The sequence below is a fragment of the Thunnus albacares genome, chromosome 4 (assembly GCF_914725855.1).
Source record: "Thunnus albacares chromosome 4, fThuAlb1.1, whole genome shotgun sequence".
Classification (NCBI taxonomy): domain Eukaryota; kingdom Metazoa; phylum Chordata; class Actinopteri; order Scombriformes; family Scombridae; genus Thunnus; species Thunnus albacares.
Genome location: NC_058109.1, coordinates 4,592,983 through 4,598,773, shown reverse-complemented (window position 1 = coordinate 4,598,773; position 5,791 = coordinate 4,592,983).

Here is a 5,791-nt window from a genome sequence, read left to right as displayed (position 1 = left end):
GGACGACCCAGGCAGGAATTTATTAAATTTACAAAATAAATGATAAAGATTAATTTTTGATGGTTTGTGATTGAAGATATTCAGTTTCTGGGCCCAGTCAACTTAAAACAGGATTCACTTCCACATTGTTTAAGTCACCAAAGTTTGGTGACAGGACTGATTTGTAGAGACTAGATGAGTCCTTATGCTCAACTGTGAGACAGTTTGAATCAACAATAGAGTATATTGTTGTATATATTGTTGTATATAGTGGCCGATAGGTAACGAGGAACTGCAGTACAGAAGTGTCAAATATAATATATATGTCTGAGGTAATTCAGTTTGTTCACCAAAGAGCACTGACAACTAGAGCTGCAACAATTAATTGATTTGTTGATCGAAAGAAAATTAGTCTGCAACTTTTTTGATAATCAATTAATCCATTTAGTCATTATTCAATCAAAAGTGCCAAATTTTTGGTTCCAGCTCCTCAATTGTGACAATTCACTGTTTTTCTTTGTCATACATGACAGTAAATTGAATATTTAACATTTTAGACAAAACAAGCAAATTGAAGACATCACTGTGTGCTCTGAGAAATTGTGAATGCTCTTTTTTCAAATTTCCTTTGCATTCTACTGACTAAATTCTTAATCAATTAATCCAGAAAATAATCCGCAGATTAATCAATAATGAAAATAGCTGTTAGTTGCAGCCCAGTGACAACTGTAAAATGTTCCACTTAGTACAAGGCTTGGTAACAATTATTTACTCTTTATGATGTTTTTATGTTATGTGTTTATGTTTAAGAACAAATTTTGTATAATAAATCATTTTCACAGTTCTAAAATATTAGTATTAGCTTCAGAACTCCAGTTTTGTTTTGGCATCCTTTGTATTCCTGCTGCATTGGTGCCATTTTCGACTAATTTTTTGTCCAGTTCCAACGATTAGGAATAAAATACAAGAGCCTGTCCTAGCTCAGCTACAGTAGCCTGAAGTGTAGATTTGGGTTTGTGTTGAATAATAAATCAAAAGGTTGAAGGAGTAGCTGCTACCACTGACTCAACAATTACTTGTTTGTAGTTTATGTGCCTAGTTTAGTTGATTGATAAATTTTGCTCCAACTACCCAACACAATGTGTTAAAGCCAAATGAATCTGTTCTTCTATGGTACCACTTCATTAAATAATTATGTGAAAGAAGTTCTTCATATTGATGAATCCATAAAGACTGATTATCCAGCTCTGCTGCTTTATGGAACTTTTCAGCCTCTTTTAGCTTGCTGTGTGTCTGCTGCTGTGCATGTTTTTGTGCTGTTAAGATAACACCTTTATAAAGTCACAGGAACGAGTGTAAGACATTGTTCACTATTCACTATATGTGTTTGTAGTGTTGATTGAATGTCTAGTAAGAATTATTAGAACCTATATTGTGGACTGAAAATATGCTGAAAAGTGGTGTATAATCACTAACTAACAGCTATCTACAACCATGCCCTGCAAAAACAGAGAATGAATGAATTAGTGTCTGAAATGCTTTTTTGACATCTGACATGCTAAATATTTTTTTACATGACTGTTCTTCTGTCCCCTCATTGCCAAAAATTGATCCAAACATATTTAAGGCCACTGCCTTAAATTGGTATGTAATGTGATATTTAAAAAAAACAAACATCGCTGGTTTTTGTGGCTCTTTATTTCTATACAACTGAAAAAAGAAACCTACATTGCTGTTGAAGAGAAATGTTTATTTATCACATGTTGTTTGTGGTCGTAAATTTAAATAAGTCAGACTATGACAAGAACTGAAATGAGTTTCTTACAATCAATATTACAATCTACTATCTAGTGAAAAACATTGCTCTTTTCAAAACCAAAGCAAAAGTCTCATCCTATCAGATCAACGCATCCCTTTGATATTACTTAAAACATTTTGAAACATATTGCTTATAGCTCATGTTTCCTCCCTTCCTATAAGCGGTGTTTGTTGTGTTTTTCTTTCAGTAAATAGCAAAGTTGCTTGTTTCATTACATGTAATAAATATACAAATGTCAATTAGATGGTAATCTGCATGAGAAATAGAAAAGAAAAAAGAAAAAGAAAACAAATTGGTTATAATAATCATCCGCTTACAGTGATCAATTTAACCTGGACGGATGTGATCACAATAAGCAGTTTCCACTGTATAATTATATCCTCGGGAAGTGTGAGTCACCTTCAACTCTTCTAAAACCCCCTGGGGAAGCTTTTGTCATACAGACCATATCCTGTCATTTCCTGATGATTAAAATGCCGTCCAGAATGATGACTTAAATTACAAGGAGCACAGTGAATATTTCATTTGCTACCCCCCTCCCATAATGTTAATTATTATTGTAGTAGAGGGATACTAGGGTCTGTGGGAGGGTGGGGGGGAGGGGTGGAGGTGGGGGGCTCACATGGAGCAGGAGTTTCAGACAAGCTGAGACTGTCTGGTGTTTTGCTTGTGGCTTTCACTTCCTGACTGTTTTACGCTCTGCGTACTTGTGGCTCTGTCTTGCATTGCCGTCTACGACAATGTCAATCTTGATACTATCACCAGATTCAGCACATAGTGAATTTAATATATATAACCACCTACTGTATGTATATAGAGTAACTTATCACTTTTCTACCCAGAAAATATTTATTTCTGCACTCTGTATTGTATGTTTGTATGCATTTGTATTGTATGTATTGTGTGTTGTCCATGTGTTGTTTCTAGATGTATCTATTTTTTCCCTTTCTTGTCTGTACATAATAGTGATATATTTAATTATCTTTGTTCAGCTTGTTGTCCTTGTGTATCTTTCTGAAGATTGTTGTGTGTAAGTACATTGAGAGCAACTAGAAACTGGAGTCAACTTCCTTGTATGTGTAAACAGACTTGGTCAATAAAGCTGATTCTGATATTAGGAGTCTACTGATGCTGCTATATGAGTAATCTGCAACATTTTCATGATTGTCTCATTGACTCTCTATAGCCAATTGACATAATACTACATCAAGCATAACAAATTCAAGTTTTACTTTTGTTATACTTAAGTGTATGTTTCCCTCTGATATATCCCAAAATACTTGTTTTATGGCTGCTAAAGCTGCTGCTGTCCTGAGATAAATACGCCCCAGTGATTATGGAAAACAACTAAATCTGTTACCACAGTTACAACACACAAATTTTCATGACCATATCAACAGGGGACTCTGGTCCAATACAAGTGCTGAGTGAGTGCATTGCATTGATTGACTCAGACCTGAATTTCAACAGCCACATTAAGACAATTACAAAGTCAGCCTATTATCACCTGAACAATATATCAAGAATTAAAGGATTTTAGTCTCAGCAGGATTTGGAAAAACGTGTCCATGAATTTATCTTCGGTAGACTCGACTACTGTAACAGTGTCTTCAAAGGTGTCCCTAAAAAACTGATCAGACAACAGCAGCTGATTCATAACGCTACTGCTCGAGTCCTCACTAAGACTAAGAAAGTGGATCATATCACTCCAGTTACGCTGGCTTCCTGTCTGTCAAAGAATTGATTTTAAAATACTGCTGCTGGTTTATAAAGCACTAAATGGTTTAGGGCCAAAATACATTTCTGAGCTGCTGCTACGTTATGAACCATCTAGACCTCTCAGGTCATCTGGGAGCAGGTCTGCTTTCTGTCCCCAGAGTCAAAACTAAACATGGAGAAGCAGTGTTCAGTTTTTATGCTCCACATATCTGGAACAAACTCCCAGCAAACTGCAGGTCGGCTGCAACTCTCAATTCTTTTAAATCACAGCTGAGGATTTCTCTGTTTGCTGCTACCTTTTATTAAACCAAATTTGAGGGTTAATATTTTACACTGCACTGTAACTCTTATTCTCCTGTTTTATCTGTCTTATTCTATTTTACACACTCATAATCTTTGTAAGTAGGATGAGTTCATTGTTGGTTTGGGTCTGCACATGAGATTTGTGGACAATAGGAAAAACAGAAAATTGGCAACCATATCCTTAAGTAATCATAAAATTTGCAGATTTCCTATTACATCATTAATTATCTCCTCATATGAAATTCACTATCTGCTAAATTTTGATTTTTTTTGGTTTTACTTTGGTGCCATCTGGTGATGGCAAGAGGACTGACATTGTGGTAGACAGCAGTGAACGCTGTTCCTTTTCTATGTCTGTGATTAGGTTGGCATGTAATGACTGAGATTGGGACGGGGGTGGGAATATTTAGGGCCTGAGTCCCAAAGGAGCGAAGACCCTCTTGTATCTGTTCTGTTTCTTTCTTTCTTTCTTTATTAATCCCCACTTCAACCCTTAATTTGACCCCCTAAACATGCTCAAAAACTCACCAAATTTGGCACGCACATCAGGTCTGGTGAAAAATTTGATAAAATGTAAAAATTAACCCCCAAAGTGCCAAAATGTGCTTGTGAGCGCCACCTATGTATCTAATAGGGCCGCCATGGCCCGTAGGAATGTCGAAGAGAGATCAAACCAAAACTCAATTATTCGTCTGACGTCTAAACTATAAGTCAGACCACTTTCAAACCTGTATCAATGGATTCGTGACGAAGATTTCTACTAAAATGTGATTTTGAATGTAAGATTTGGCCAAAGTCATGGGATTTATGAAGATATTTCCACTAGAAGACTGCTCTGAAATCCTGCTCTCAATGTGACAGGGAAAAGGAGGGAAGAAAGTCGGGGGATGGGTATGACAGCTGAATGTAGCTCAGTTTTATAGGATATAGCAGAAAGGTCTATATACATACAGTACATTATATACAAACTTTGTATGAAGTTTGGGGTTAGCATTAGCTTAAGAAATGGTTAGCATTAGCTTAAACATTTTGCTATTAACTACCAAATCTATCAAATGGACCCTACTTGGTTGAAAGCTTGAATAATCCACTGACTAACAAACTAGGTTAGACCACCTGAAACTGTTTTTATTTAACTATACCCCCCGGAGTATGGCACTAATCGTTTTTGCATCTTCCATTCACTTAAATGAAACGGTTAGCATTAGCTTTTCTATTCAAAACTTTTGAGCTTATTATCAACCAGTTACTAGTTATCTTGACTAATCGGCTAACTAGCAGACTAGAGTAGACCACACATATCTGTTTTTATTGAACTATGCCTCCCAGACTACGAAGCTAGTCTATCTAAAAGCAAGGAAAAGTGCACTGCATTGTTTTCTCATGGGGGAGATGAGAGGAAGTGTTGTGAAGTCACCTTGGCCGGATAGCCACGTCAATCATCTTTCTCCTAAATATGATTGGACAAGTATTTTTACATTACATTGTACTTTCTACACCACTACATTTATTTGACATCTTCAGCTTTCAGATAGGATATGACACAAAAGATAATCCGTTATGGTCTCCTGTTTTATGTAACATAGGACCATTATATAGTGATTGTAAATGTTTTTTATGTTAATATCTGCACTTGCACTTACTCTGCATTCATGATCTGTAAATACTAATGTCCTTTGAGGATAGGTTTCATGATATAAAGAACAGTGACATTTTTTACCTGGTATAACTTTTTTAATATAAGTTTTCTGCAAAACAAATCATTCATGAAAATCAGTTTACAAGAATATACATTTATCTCAATGGTCTTCATTTCATGTCAATAAGCTATTCAAATCATGTCAAAATCCTTAAATACATGTAACAAATCCTTATACAGTCTAACTACATTTTTTATTTAAATTTCTGCAAGCAAACAAACATCAGTTAAAAGAACAGGGTTTTTTTTCAGTTTACAAGAATATACATTTA